Source organism: Canis lupus, chromosome 18, assembly GCF_011100685.1.
Source record: "Canis lupus familiaris isolate Mischka breed German Shepherd chromosome 18, alternate assembly UU_Cfam_GSD_1.0, whole genome shotgun sequence".
Classification (NCBI taxonomy): Eukaryota; Metazoa; Chordata; class Mammalia; order Carnivora; family Canidae; genus Canis; species Canis lupus.
This window is the reverse complement of record NC_049239.1, coordinates 38,922,664-38,938,561: the sequence shown is the minus strand read 5'-3', so window position 1 is coordinate 38,938,561 and position 15,898 is coordinate 38,922,664. Positions and strand designations below refer to the sequence as shown.

At 40.0% G+C, this 15,898-nt stretch overlaps 1 protein-coding gene across 12 annotated transcripts in view; it reads left to right on the top strand.

Moving 5' to 3' along the window:
- Positions 1 to 67: 67 nt before the first annotated feature.
- The window catches only part of CTNND1 (catenin delta 1), a 54,023-nt gene continuing 38,192 nt past the window's right edge, over positions 68 to 15,898 (top strand). For 8 of the 12 annotated variants that reach the window (XM_038563213.1, XM_038563204.1, XM_038563207.1 and 5 more), the window contains exon 1: positions 6,430 to 6,715. The gene's annotated coding sequence lies outside the window, so the exon portion shown is untranslated. Of the gene's footprint in view, positions 255 to 6,428; positions 6,716 to 15,898 lie in introns of those variants that run through there. The other 4 variants (XM_038563214.1, XM_038563203.1, XM_038563211.1 and 1 more) reach the window with 2 other exon arrangements.

The window sequence follows — 15,898 nt, the reverse complement described above, 5'->3', positions numbered from 1 at the left end:
GAGAATGTCAGCCCACATGACATGACAATGAACCCGGACATTGGTTCTTACCCGTTGTATGTGTTAGGACCTGGGGCCTGGCTCCCGTGAGATGCCCCGCCACGGCTCTCTAGACGAAGATGGTCAAGGCCAAAGCCACCGGGGATGGAGTGCGGTGAACTAAAGCGGGGCAGCTGCCACTGAGGCCAACGGGAGGCAGAGCCGAAGATGCTCGGGAGAAGGGGAACCTGCACAGAACGGACCAGAGTGCTGAGGTGAGCAGTGCAATGCGCTCAAATAGGTCTCTGTTGGTATCTAACGTCTTTTCCAAGAGGCTTTGAGGGGTATGTCGATGATACTACAATTAACTATGTTTTTAAGATATTTTATTTATTCATGAGCGACATCCAGAGAGGGGCAGAGACACAGGCAGAGGGAGGAGTAGGCTCCCTGCGGGGACCCCAATGTGGGACTCGATCCCAGGACCCCCGGATCACGACCTGAGCCTAAGGCAGACGCTCAACCGCTCAGCCACCCAGGCGTCACTGTAATAAATTATTTTTAAAGAATTTGAGAAGGTTGACTTAAATATGGGAGGCGGGGTGCATTTCCAAGTCAGGTAATAATTTTCTAGGCTTCTGTTCTCAACGTGGAAAAAAGATCAAGGAGCAGAAGACATTTTCGGCTGCAGTTAATGTTTTGAAGGGGAAGCAGTTTGTGAAAGGACGTAAAAGCAGAAGGAGGACACACGCAAGCAAAAAAAAAAAAGGCAGAGCAGTGTTTATGGCATCTGTCATAAGAAAAATAGAAATATTATATCCCCCCCATGAATTTATTGTTATTAGGATTATATTAATTTTCAAGAAATAGAGAGGACTCACTTCTTGGTTTCTTTCTTTCATTCATTCTTTCTTTTTTAAAAAAGCTTTTATTTATTTATTCATGAGAGACAGAGAGAGAGAGAGAGGCAGAGACACAGGCAGAGGGAGAAGCAGGTTCCTCGCAGGGAGCCCGATGCGGAACTCAGTGTCGGATCCTGGAATCACACCCTGAGCCACCCAGAGACCCTTCTTTTCTTTTCTTTTCTTTTCTTTTCTTTCTCTTTTCTTTTCTTTTCTTTTCTTTCTTTTCTTTTCTTTCTTTTCTTTTCTTTTCTTTCTTTTCTTCTTTTCTTTTCTTTAAGATTTTTAATTTATTCATTTGAGAGAATGACAGAGAGCACAAGCAGGAGGAGATAGAGAGGGAGAGGGAGAAGCAGACTCCCTGCTGAACAGGGAGCCGGATGTGGGGCTTGATCCCAGGACCTGGAGATCATGACCTGAGCTGAAGGCAGGTGCTTAACCATCTGAGCCACCCAGGTGCTCCCCTTTTCTTTTTTTTTTTTTTTAATTCAACACCATTTAGATAAATCTTGTGATAGTGGAATTTCTAAAGGGGAAGATAAATGGCCATCCTACCAAGGGCTTTAAAAATGACAACATTCGATGGTAATGTGTAGCCACCAGAGGGTAGAAACGAGTAAAAATATTTTGTCTTCCTTTGTATGGATAGCCAGTGCTTTTTGAAGTTGATTTTTTTTTTTCCCCCGTTTCTTCTCCTTGGCATTTATGGTTTTGGCTATTTTAGGAGTGGAGACAGCACAGCACTCAGCCCTACATGATAATTTTAATATTTCTTTTATTTTTATTTTATTACTTTATTTTTAATATTTCTTTTTTTTTCTTTTTTGAATTCAATATTATTTCCCAACTCTTCCCTAATTTTTTACTATTTTATCGTATCTTTGTATGTTAAGCATGTGATGGATGTTGGAGGGGAGATAAAGTTTGAGAGTTGAAAACTGAGCACTGAATGTAACATTCATTCCGTTTGTTAAAAACAAAACAAAATCAAAGAAGGGACGCCTGGGTGGCTTGGTGGTTCAGGGTCTGTCTTTGGCTCAGGTCATGATTCTGAGGTCCTGGGATGGGGTCCCCATTGGGCTCCCCGCAGGGAGCCTGCTTCTCCCTCTGCCCATGTCTCTGCCTCTCTCTCTCTCTCTCTCTGTGTGTCTCTTACGAATAAATAAATCTTAAAAAAAAAAAAAACAGGAAAGAAAAAAAACCCACCTTGAAATAAAAAAACACCTTATTGGGGATCCTTGGGTGGCTCAGCGGTTTAGTGCTGCCTTCAGCCCAGGGTGTGATTGATCCTGGAGAGCCAGGATCGAGTCCCACATCGGGCTCCTGGCATGGGGCCTGCTTCTCCCTCTGCCTGTGTCTCTGCCTCTCTCTCTCCCCCACCTTATATCTCTAAACATATCCTTAATCTGTTGACTTCTCTCTATTTTTACTGCTACTACTGTAGTTAACTCCATATTACTGCAACTTGACCTTCAAACTAATTTCCTTGCTTTCACCCTTGCGCCCTCTTTTATCCATTTGTCATCTAAGATCTTTTCAAAATCTGAGTTAGATCATGTCACTCTGCTGTTGAAAACACTCACAGACTTCCTTCTACCTGAAAATAGTTTAATCAAATCTCTAACCTGTGGAATTCTTCATATTTCTACCATTCCCTCCCTCATTTTGATACTGTGCTGGATCCCACAAGTTTCAGCCTCACACTTGGGGGCTTTGGCATTAGTAGTTACCATTGCTCCTATATTCCTTTTTTTTTTTTTTTTTTTTTTTTTTTTTTTTTTTTTTTTAAATTTTTATTTATTTATGATAGTCACAGAGAGAGAGAGGTGCAGAGACACAGGCAGAGGGAGAAGCAGGCTCCATGCACCGGGAGCCCGATGTGGGATTCGATCCCGGGTCTCCAGGATCGCGCCCTGGGCCAAAGGCAGGCGCCAAACCACTGCGCCACCCAGGGATCCCCTGCTCCTATATTCCTATGTTGGCTGCTTCTTCCCATTCATATTTCAACTTAAATGCCAAAGTCTCTGGAGAGTTTGTCCTTGACATCCAATATAGCACAAGCCACAAGTCATTCTCATCAGTCCATTTTAAATCTCTGCTTAGTGTTCCATCTGACATCTTTTTTATTTTTTTAAGATATTATTTATTCATGAGAGACACACAGAGAGAAAGGCAGAGACATAGGCAGAGGGAGAAGCAGGCTCCACGCAGGGGGCCCAACGTGGGACTTGATCCCAGGTCTCCAGGATCACACCCTGGGCTGAAGGTGGCGCCAAACCGCGAGCCACCCAGGCGTCCCTCATTTGACATCTTATTTATTAATCTCTCTCCCTCCACTAGAATGTAAGCTTTCTGAGAGCAGGGAACTTGTCTACTTATTATATTTGACATCTAGAAGAGGACCTGGTTCACTGTAGGTGCTCAAAATAACCCAAGTGGAACCTATCTTTTTACTTTTGGTCACCTGAGTATAAAAAATTTTTCCCCTTACTGAGTGTTAATCTTTGTGATGCTTTATTTGGAGAGAGCTGTTTCAGATAGATTTAAATTTTAACAACTTTTTCACCACTGAGTTTTTTTTTCTTTTTTTTTTTTTTTTAAGATTTTATTAATTTATTCATGAGAGACACACACAGAGAGAGAGAGAGGCAGAGGGAGAAGCAGGTTTCTTGTGGGGAGCCTGATGTGAGACTCGATCCCCGGAGCCCAGGATCATGACCTGACCTGAGCCAAAGGCAGACGCTCAACTACTGAGCCACCCAGGTGTTCCCCCCCCCTTTTTTAAAGTAGGCTCTACACCCAATGTGGGGCTTGAACTCACGACCCTGAGATTAAGAGTCAAATGCTCTACCAACTGAGCCAGCCAGGTGCTCCCTGAGTTATCTTTTTTGATTTGCATATCACTTTATTTAAAATTCATTAATATAAATGACTTACCCAGGATTACATAACTAGTAAGCCAAGAGACTTCATTCACTCATCCATCTGTTGCTAAATGTGAGACATTAGGCTGAGCTCTGGGGATACACCATGATCTAGAAAGATACCATTCATGTCTTCATGGAGCTTATCTTCTGGTGAGGGAGACAGGAAAGCACATACAAAAGGAAGGCAAAATACTTGCAAGTTTTTAGAGATGATGTGAAAGAAAGAAGACCAATTTATCTCTAGAAGATAATATTCTTAAATGTGGCTCAAAGAATTGATGGATCAACAGACATTTCTTTCTGCTTTTTTTTCCCCCAAACATTTCTTTTTTCTTCTCCTAAAGATTTTATTTATTTATTCATGAGAGAGAGAGAGAGAGAGGCAGAGACACAGGCAGAGGGAGAAGCAGGCTCCATGTCGGGAGCCTGACGCGGGACTCGATCCCGGGACCCCAGGATCACGCCCTGGGCGGAAGGCAGGGGTCAAACCGCTGACCCACCCAGGGATCCCTCCCCAAACATTTCTTGTGCTGGTTGTTTTCCTTTGGCAATTATCTTTGGCTTTCGAACATGCTATGCCTCGAGGACAGGAATATTAGATGGAAAGTAGAGGTAGAAGGTGTGATAAGATAGTAGGAGAAGATTCCTAGATTGTTCATTTCTCTGTTAAATGTATTCATTTCCCAGTCTAGTTTGTTTAAAGCCCATCAAACAAGTGCTGTGATGCCTTTTTGAGAGAAGTCCTTTTTTTGGCCACATAAAACCAATATGAGGGTCTGTGAGCCTGTAGACAGAGTATGAAGAGGTGCATAATGACTGGATCAGCCTGATTAGAAGGGCTCATCATGCTGAGGAGGAGTGGAATTCTAGTTTAGATAAGGAAAGGTCAGATTATGGTTAGTAAGTGTGACTTTAATGTATTAAATGAATAAATGTAGCACCTTGAAAGCTAATGAGGAACTTGGCTTTTATCCTGGCCACAACAATGTAAGGTGATAGAAGAAGCTTGGGCTTTGGAGTCAGAATCCATGAGGGGTTCACATTTTAGCCAGATGATCTCAGGCAAGTTTCTTCACTTTGTTGAGCCTCGATTTCCTCATTTGTGAAATGGTAGTAGTAATACCTCCATGATGTTATTTTAGAAGTTAGAGATAATGAGCACAAAGTGCCTTTTACATGATAGATGCTCCGCCATTGTTTGTTATTATGGGGCATTGGTGAGCCACTGAAAGTTTGGGGGCAGGGTACATAGAAGTAATAGTAACTCATTCTTAGTGAGTTTCTAGCCAAGTGCTGTACATTGTTTTAAGAACTTCATGTGTATTTTAATTGTCCAAAAAGTTCTGTGAGAGGAATATAGTCATTATCCCCATTTTACCATTAAGGAAACAGAGACCCAGAGAGGTTATATAATTTGTCTAAGGTCACATAGTAATACCTTTACTTAAGTGTCCTTGCAGAGGAGGAAGGTTTGAAGCCAGGCAGACTGACTGCAGAACCTGTGCTCTTAATCATTATTCTAGATTATGAAAACTTTATGAAGATTCATTTTGCAGCATTGTACCGGATAGAATTTAGATTTTTTTGGTGAGAAAGAAAAAGGAAATTTTCAATTTATCATTATCATCTTTGTTTAGTAACCGCTGAATGACCAGAAATTACTAGCCTTTGTCAAGCCTGTAAAAAACAAAAACAAACAAACAAAAAAACCCATCTCTGTCCTTCATGGCATAACAGTGTGAGAAAATAAGGATAATTCTTAACTCAGGAGAAGAACACCTATAATCCTTTACTTGGGTTAAATGTAAAAAAGAGAATTATGAACTGGATCATCTTGAGCTGAAGTGCACAAAGAAACCAAATTTTCCTAACATGAGACTTGTTTTTTCTTACACATGATGTTATCTCTAAATATATATATTGCTTGCTTATTGAATTCCATTTATTTTCCCCCTCAAACCACATTATTTTGATTTGGGATCAAATGTGAAGGCAGTGATTTTCCTCAACACCCCATGGCTTCAGCCTCCTTCTAAAGTATAGACACTAAAAACTGTTAAGTCCAGGTATTTATTTTTTCTCATTGGCTCTAATGCACTTAAACCAAAACAATGAAATCGATAGTTTACCTGAGTTATTCCTACCAACCCAATCAATACATAGAAGTCCTATTTCTAGGATTTTTCTCTCCTTTTCTTCCTATCTTCTTTTGGGAAAATGCTTTGGGGTTGAAAGCAACACACCATAGAGCAGGCAAATAAAATCACCTCTTCTCTTATTTCCCTACCGGGAAAGGAGGGGAGAGAGAGAGCAAGAACCCCACCATCAAAGAGAACTGAAGCTTAGGCGTGCCATCCTAAAAATCCCTTGTTCTTTTGCACCCCCCCCCCAGAGCTCTGCAGCAATTCCTCCGAGATTGTGTAGTCTCCACTTTAAATATAAATATATATATAAAACTTCCCCCTGTCTCTTTCTCTCCTCCTCTCTCCTTTTTTATTTTTTTTAATTTCCTATAATAAAGTTTCCTATTGGATAAAATCAGCTCCCTGATTTATGCCTGGTTCCTATTGGAAGTTCTCAGGGGCTGACATCACTTAGGAAAGCGAGGGGGTAGGGCTGCTAGATCAGTTTGTCACCACCCAGGCTCCCTAGCCTTTGGCTGGGTGCAACTTCCATTTTAGGTGTTGGATCTGAGAGAAAAAAAAAAAAAGAGAGAGAGAGAGAGAGAGAGAGAGAGAGAGATACTGAGAGAGAGGGAGAGAGAGAGAAAGAAGAGCAGGAAAGATCCTGAAAGGAGGAAGAGGTGGCGAAAAATCAAGTACCTTGCTGGATTTGTCTTTCTCAGCACATTGACGAAGCCTTGGGTTTCTTTCTTAAAGGACTGATTTTTAGAAGTCCACATTTGAGGTGTGTGCCTTTTTAAAAAAAAATGTGGTACAGACGGGTAAAGGAGGAGAAGCCAAGTCGAATTTTTGCCTTACGGTAACCAGAGGGAAGTTAAAAACGAGAAAATCTGCTCTGCTGACGGGTGACTTTTAAGCAATTATTTTTTCTTTCTACTTACTTTGGGGAATTTGGGTATTTTATTATCTTAAAAAGTATTCAAGACCCAGTAACAAACTTCTAGGTCTCTCTAACATAGGGAGATGAATAGATTCAAAGGGGTGAGAGCAAATTTACATTTACATGTAAATTTACATTTTGGTGTGTTCTCTGATTTTATATTTTTTCTGGTGTTAAGCTAACAAACTTCTATTTTCAGAGCCCGAACCAAAAGTTCGTTTTTGTGGCATGTTGCGTGTGGGTTGGGAAAGGAATTTGTCCGGGTCAGAAGATGGTTATACAGATGGCTCTTCATATGCTTAAAACTTTTTTTTAACCCCCCGTTATCATTAGATTTGTGGAAGTGGAAAGTTGCAGTGAGCTGTGCAGCTTTAAATGGTGTTTTTTATCCCCCTCAGAGAGTTTGAACGGCCCAGATCAGTTTCAGCCCTGCTGTTCCTGGGTGGATCCCTCTTTTACTTTTCCAGGTGCGGTGGGTGGGAGCCTCCTTCTGCTAGAGGTAGCCTCCCTGCTTCGCTTTATAAAAGAAAACGAATGGATCCATGTTAACCAAACAGCTATTCCTTCCTTCCTAAGACTACCTATGACGGCAGAGATTTGTGGAGGTGTTGTAGGTTTAGTTTGCAAGTACCGTAACGTTTGGTTTCTGTGCTTCAAGGGATAAGGAAATTCTAAACATGCTTTTTCAGTTCACCTGAATAAAGTGGCAGCGCACCTGGAAATATTTTCAGCTTTGTGCCCTCTGAAAGGGCCGTGGATTAAATCAGGTGAGGCTAAGAGAAAATACTCAAAGCAAACTTGAGTGTTTAGAATGCATTTGAGAAAGCATAACAGGAATTCTTATTTTTAAACCAACTGAAAGTTGTTTCTTGGAGGTGAGTTTTTTTGTTTGGCTAATTTGCCGTGAAATCAGAAATCTGTAAGAGCTGAAGGCCCATGCCTGCTTTCACATATTTAATCTTAAGATTTGTTCTGATTTTGTTTTTGCAAAATACATTCTTGCAAAAGTACTGTTTGTAGATAATTATATAGCCAACTCATCAGTATCTGAAAACTGAGTGTTCCCTTCTTTCTCTCTTTAAAAAATGTGCTGAAATTTGGTCTGAAAATTATAGTTGGAATAGATATTGCCCTGATTGTAACAAGATGGGCCTTAATAGATAAGCTGCTCTTTAGCTTGAAACTGGTATGTATCTTTAATAATCCTCTGGTTTTATGCCCCCCCCGCCCCGCCCCGCTTTTAGACCACAACACTTCCTTGAATTTCTTTTCCAGAATGAGAGTATTTCTTGAAAGATGATTTCATCCTTGTGAGGTTGTGGCTTCAGAGGAAACAACTTTGTTCCTTCTTTTAATATAATCTATGTGAGGGCTACAGTAAAATTTTGATGTCTGGATCTCATAATTATAGCAAGTGCAGTTAAAAAGAAAAGACACAATGTGTACAATCTGTCGGGTTGTAGCTCTCATTTAATATTTTCCAAATTTTCTTTCCAACATTTTCTCTGCCTTGACTCCATCCTAGGGGAGGTTTCTTGGTGGATCTTTGAAGGGTTGGTCATGTTGCTGCCAGAGTGTCGGTTTCCTACTCAACCTTTAGGGGGAGGGATGAGGGAATCCGAAGAAGGAGTACAAAGGCAGTTTGAAAATAGGTTCTGGATGACTGAGTGATGGTGATTTGGGTCCAGCTTTAAATACTGGGCTTTGTGTAGCTGCAGTGAGCATCCTAGTAACTAGCGTCCAGGACTATTTCCACGACTGAGGCTTTGTTTTGACTGGTGTGTACTATAGAGCCTTTTGGTTGATAAGATGGAAGATCTGTCTTTTACCTCACCTCTACTAGTTCTTTCAGGAAATATAAGGGGTGCAAATAAGTAAATCTTTTTTGTTTTGTTTTGCTCCTCATTTTGGTTTTGGGGTAAACAATGACAAGTATGAGTTGTACAGATTTTTCTTTTTTTGTTTGACTCCTATATTCTGTTGGTTTCTTTGTTATATGACTAAGGTACCGTCTGTGTATTCCAGGTGGGTGTCTCTTTTGGGTGGTTAGAGTTCTAGTGCCTTTCTTAGGGTTCCAAATTATGGAGAGTCACAGGGACTAGGTATGTTCTCTCAGTATAAAAATTGAGACTATTGGAGACGTTTTTTTTTTTAAAAAAAAAAACCTCCGAGTAATTGCAATTCAGCCTTAGGTTTATGAGGTAGTTGCTCTCTAGGGATGGGTGAGACAGGATGGATGCAAATAAATTAAGCATAGATCACTATTCAATTGGAATAACAAAATGATTAGCTCTGTATAATTTATTGCTTTCTATTTTAGTACGTGATGGTCCCCTGTTACTTCCAGCCCTCTCTCCCCACCACCCCCTTGTTGTTTTTTTTACTGCATGCTAAGCATTTTGCATGAACTATTTACTTAATTTCCCACAACTGTTTTTTTTTTTTTTTTTTTTTTTTAAAGGAATGTGAGCCTCAGAGAAGCTGAGGTTTGCTGAAAATCTCACTGCCTGTAAATGGCCAAGGCCAGGATTAAATCCTCGTCTGACTAACTACAAAGTCCATGGACTTAACCACTAATATACTACCGTTCTCCAGAGAGAACAGAAACAAGAACTAGAACTAAAATGAGCACTTGCTAGAGGCAGGAGTGTTTAATTTTGCAGAGGGCCAGTCCCCACTTAGATTTCCAACCCCCTGCATGTTGGGATAATATATGTAAGAAATCCATTTTCCATAAATCCCATAGGGAGCTGAATATGTTAGAATGGATATTATGTGTCTTTAAAACAGGGATCTTCCCATATGCTCATCGCTGCTGTCCTGATATCTTAAGCTTACCGGAAATGCCTCCAACTTTGATTATCAGTGAAATTTCTTCTTCAGACGATTGTCAAGCATGTGGTTTGGAATGATCTTGCCAACTTGCAGGGAGAGGCTTGTAACAGTAGCCCAAATAATATTTATTGCACTGTGTTAAAATTGTCTACTTATTTTTGTCTCTATTTCTAGACTGTGAGCTGTTTAAGTGTAGATGCTATGTTAACTTCTGTGTCCTCTTAGCACTTATCAGTGCCTGGTATATACCTAGGTGTCAGTAAGCCTTGGTTAAATAAGGCACTTGATGGGAATCACTGAGGGACTTTTGTGGGGAAGGCTGAAAGGAAGTTGAGATAGGAAGCAATACAAACTAGATTAATGAAATCACAGTATGATTTAGAAACTTCTGTAGAATGAAGTTTCGACCTTTCTCTCATTTTTAAGTAAGGTTTCTGGAAATAATTGAAGGTTTAAAATTTTACTTAAAAAAATTATATTTTCTGGGCAAACTGTCCAAAGAACAGTATAAAAGGTAAGGGTCCTAATATTTCATAATCTAGGCAACTGTTAACTTCAACCACTCAAACCTTAAGTATAGCCGTTGTCTAGGGGAGAGGCCCTGCTTACCTAGAATTTACTAGGGCAGCAGCAGCGAAGTATTGCTGTCAGACATGTTGGAAATGAATGGTTTTTATACTAGTAAATAAAAACATAAAAAACTTGAGATGGTAGTTTTGAGCATCAGTATTCCAAAGAAATATGTTTGGATATCATTGCTTTTTTTGGTTTGTTTGTTTGTTTTTTTAATCGGTGCTTCTGGCTTGAAACTTCAGGAGATTTTGTTCACCAAGTGTATTGGGAAGTTTATGAATTTAAGAACCCAAATTAATTTTCTTTCTTTCCTTTCTTTAAAGATTTATTTATTCATGAGAGACACAGAGAGAGAGGCAGAGACAAAGGCAGAAGGCAGAGGGAGAAGCAGGCTCCTCACAGGGAGCCCAATGCAGGACTTGATCCCGGATTGAGGGAGCCCGATGTGGGACTCGATTCTGGGTCCAGGGAGCCCGATGCGGGACTCGATCCCAAGATCATGCCCTGAGCCAAAGGCAGGTGCTAAACCACTGAGCCACCCAGGCGTCCCCAAGTTAATTTTCATGGTAATTTAGAACCATAGTAACCAGGAACTTGCCTAACGGAATGATGTGTAGGTTATCAGTATGTGATTTCATGTTCTCTTCCATTCCACAAGGATTCAGATGCCACGAAAAGCTGAAATAGGGATCGCTCTGCCTAAGTGCAGCTGTCTGCAAGGTTTCCAGTGGAGAGCATTGATACAGCCTGGCAGAGACCTAGCGAGGAGGGAAGAACTGATATTATGGTTAGCACTAATAAGGGGAAAACAAGGGTATGGATAGATTTGTATTTGGTTATATAGTATAATGTATTTTTGGGAGGAAATGTGCCCCCTTTTCTATTTGGAATTACGTGTTATTTGTTATTAAATATTGAGCATTGACAATGGAGCCCACATTTAGTGTTGTGGCTCAGGGACAGTGTTCCCCCCCACTTTTAGGTCCATTTCCTCTCCAGTGAGTCCTGCAGTCTGACTGAAGTTTTGTGGGCAATTCAGATCAGGCATTTAGTGGGAACATTATAAGGATTGTCTTCTTAAAGCCGCCTTTGCTGGCCAACAGGTAATTTGGTCATTACTTTTATAAAAGATATCCCATTATATGATGATAAAAGAAATTTCAAATTTTTAATTTTGAGAAAAACTTCAAACCTAGAGGAGATTTCCAAGAATAGCACAAGAACTCCTGTGTATCCTTTAGTCACCCAGATATCAGTAGTTAACCTTTTGCTGCAAATGTGCTATTATTCTGATTTTTATTAATATGCTGACTGAAAAGAGAATTTCCAGTCTAAGAATTCCACAGATATGGAGAGGCAGGGTAGCATAGTGGTTAAGAGCATGGATCCCTGGGTTAGTCTACTCAGGTTCAACTCTTGCTCTGCCACCTACTAGCATATAACATTGGGCAAACTGTTTGACCACTCTATGCCTTGGTTTCTATTGGTAAAATGAGGGCAGTATTTATCCATCTCATAGAACTGTTGTGATGCTTAAGTGATTTAATATATGTAAAATTTACAGAATGGTGCTTATGATAATGCCTTGTAAATTTTTGCTGTTAGGATGGATGCTTTAAATAAGTTCAAATATCATTTGTCTGTTGGACTAAATGCCCTTTTAAGTTCTCTTAAAACCTTATTTTCTGTGATACAGATGTTTATATTAGGGAATAAATGGGCTTCCTGGATGAGTAATCTAACTTTTTTTTTTAATTTTTTAATTTTTATTTTTAAAAATGTATTTATTAGAGAGAGAGAGTGTGTGTGGCAGGGAGGCGCAGAGGGAGAGGGTGTCTTAAAAAGACTTCTCATTGAGCAGGAAGCCCAGTGTGGGGCTCCATCTCAGGACCCTCAGATCACAACCTGAGCTGAAACCAAGAGTTGGATGCTTAACTGGCAGCACCTACCTAGGTGCCCCTAAAATTTTATTTCATTTTATATTTTTTAAAGATTTTATTTATTCATGGGAGAGAGAGAGGCAGAGACCTAGGCAGAGGGAGAAGCAGGCTCCCCTGAGGGAGCCTGATATGGGACTCCATCCCTGAACTCCAGAATCACGCCTTGAGCGGAAAGCAGAGCTCAACTGCTAAGCCATCCAGGTGTCCCTAAGATTTTATTTTTAAGTAATCTTTATATCCAAAGTGGGGCTTGAACTGAAAGCCCCGAGATCTTGCATGCTCTACCAACTGAGCCAACCAGATGCCCCAAGCTAACTTTTTTTTTAATGGGGGAAAAAAGTGTCTAAGCATAGGCAAGTTTGGGGAGTTATTTGGGCAGAGCTGTCCAAAATATAGGGATGGATAACTTTTTTTTTTTTAATTTTTAAAGATTTTAGTTTATTTGACAGAGTGCATGTGTACAAGCAGGGGCAGTGGCAAATGGAGAGGGAGAAGCAGGCTCTCTGCTGAGCAGGGGACAGCTTTGGGACCTGGATCCTAGGACCCCAGGATCATGACCTGAACTGAAGGCAGATGCTTAACCAACTGAGTCACCCAGGCGCCCCGATGGATAACTTTTAATAAAGTACAGTGAGGCATCAGTGGGGGAAGAGAAACAGGTGGCAAAACTTGAATATCTTACAGTAATTTCTTCAGAGACTTGGAGACTTTAGAGAAAAAGCCACTGAAAAGGTTTCTCTCATGTTTTCTATCTACAAGAGACAGAGCTGTAGCATCCAAGGGTAAACTTTATTTAATTTTGCAGAGAATGGACTGGGAAAGCTTTGTTTGGCCTTATTGTTTTTGACTTTGGACCAGATTCTTTACCTTGAAGTGTTGTCCAACCAGGATTTTGTAGGATAATATTCAGCTATGAATGGTTGTACAGGAAACTACATAGAAATGAAGGCAGGCTTTTACTATCCCTTTTCTTGAAATAAACTTCCCTCTTTTATGTTCAGGAAACACCATTCTCTATTTTCAACCCAATGGACATTTGTAAAACTGGGGCATGTAGAAATTTTGCTTCCTATGAGAAGTGTGCTTCTAAGAAAGAGATTTGCTCTTGTATGTGGAAAAGGCAAACTGTGGCCTGGGGAAATGTGTATGTGTTAGATGCAGCCTTGCCTGGAAACTTCAAGGTTTCTGTTAGCTGAAGGTTTTCCTTCTCGTCATACCGACCCATGAAACTGGTGTTCTGAATAGTATTTAAACTAATTTCTGTTTGGCACTCCGTAGCCTTCCAACACAACTCCCCACCCAGCTCTTTACGTTTTTTTTTTTTTTTAAACCCGCATTCCTGTCTACTGCTGTTTCTACATTTTCTCCTTTTTGTTTGCTTTCCTGATTTATGGTGTCCCCTGTCTTTTCTTTTGAGATTGGTGGTCTTCATGGGCATTGCTTTGCCTTGCTAACACTTCATAAGAAAGAAGTTTCTGGTTCTTATCATAGAATAAATTGTACTTATGTGCTAAAGGTACAAGTATTAGGATACTGCTTGTGCTTTATTTCAGTTAGATCCAGATTAAGATAAATTGTGATTCAAGAAGATCTCTTCTAGTAATTCAGATTATTTTTTATCTTTGATTTTCAGATTTCATGCACATATACCAATCAATTACTCATTTTGGTTCACTGGACAGTAGGGCAAAAGAAATGTACTTTTCCAAGAGTAAATTACCAGTTTTGTGTGTATGCTTCCTGCATTGTTCTGTATTGGAATGTAGTAGCACATTGAGAGGTTGCTTTGTGGCATGAAAAGATTTTTGTTTTAGGGAGCTTATATTTTAAGAAACCAAAATATATTCTGATGGTTGAGGACATAAGACATTGTAATAGAAACTAGGTCAACTTTTCAATACTTTCATCAAAGCACCCACAGTTTCCATTTCTTTGCAAGTGAAGTGAATCTCATTGAAACAAAGTGGCTGGTGTATATTCAGCACACCTTTAAAATAGAGTAGTCTGTTTTAAAGGAGAAATTGGTGCCAATCTGATTTGTTTCCACTGTGTTTCTGTGTTGGAATGGAGGAAGTTTTGTAACCTCTCTGCTGTTCTGCTGTCCATTGACTACTTAGTAAACCAGGGCAGAGTTAGCCATTTGAATGTGTACCCTGCTGAAGGTCAGGCTACAGGAGACCCCAGCAGATGGGTCTAAGATCACAATTAGGAAAAAAGTATAGAAAGTTACATTAAATGGAAATGAAAGATATCATTAAGTACATTTCTATAATTATCATCACAGGTCTTTCAGAAAGAGGGCTCCCAGCAGTAAGTTAAGAATCTTTCTACTCTTTCCTATTTTTATTTCTAAAAATTGCCGCCTTAGGCTATTTTAAGAAAATACGACACCATTCTTTCTTTGCCCCATTCTGTTATCTTACTACCTTACGTGAGCTCTTAATATATATGTAAAAATATCTGTTTTGCAACCATCCATAAGGCTCAGAAGACATATATAACCTAACATATTAATTGAAAGTGAAGTGTCAGGGTGCCTGCCTGGCTCAGTGGGTGGAGCATGCGGTTCTTGATCTTGGGGTTGTAGGTTTGAGCCCTATGGTGGGTGTGGAGATTACTTTTAAAAATTAAAAATCAAAAAAAGATTAAAGGGTGAATTTTTTTGCATGTGTATGTCACTCTCTTGGTATAGAACTTTATAGCTAGAAACTTTTTTTGCAGGGGAGGGGCAGGATTTCTTTACTCCAAATATTTAGTTGTAACAATAGAAGAATATCTTTTAAATCTTCTAACAAGATGTAATGAATAAACCTTTGTGTGCAAAAAAAAAAAAAGTATAGAAAGAAAAATGAACAAAGTTGACTTATTTTTCTAAGATTTAACTTTGTTTTCATTGGAAAAGTGAAACATCTTCATTCATTTAAAAGAAATTTGAGGGCAGCCCCGGTGGTACAGTGGTTTAGCACCGCCTGCAGCCCAGGGCGTGATCCTGGAGACCCTGGAGAGGGTCACGTCAGGCTCTCTGTATGATGCCTGCTTCTCCCTCTGCCTTTGTCTCTGCCTCTCTCTCTGTCTCTATGAATTAAAAAAAAAAAAAAAAATCTTAAAATAAATTTGAGAGCCTGCTGTATGCCACTCACTGCAATATAACCATATACCACCAGGTAGATCTCACAGGGTTTATATTTTAGTTGGAAGAGATGGAGAATAAATAAGTAAATGCATAGTACACCAGAGTTTGTGATACTACTGGGAAAAAAAAAAGCAGAACACTTAGAGTGGTGACTAAGTAGTACAGGGGTAGGAATGAAGTTCTTAAAAATATAGAGAGTAGTTGGGGACAGCCTCTCTGTTACCAGTGAGCAAGAGAGATAGGGGGAGACACAGACATAGACCTACTCAGAGAGGTTCAATGGATATGTGTTGGGGAGAAGAGGGGATAATTTAACATGGGACCTCATCATGTACAGGCAAAAAAGTGTCATCTCCTCACTTCAGACCCCAGAGACAACGGCTGTTAATGATTTTTTGTGTGTTCTCTGTAAAGAGCTGAGGCAGTACCTGATCCAGCCTCCATCTTTGTCCCATTGCAGGAGTTATGTGTGAGTATAGTCAGCACATAATTTGCAGAGTAGTGGATTCTGCATAGGTTGATGACCCTTGTCTTGGAGAATATAAT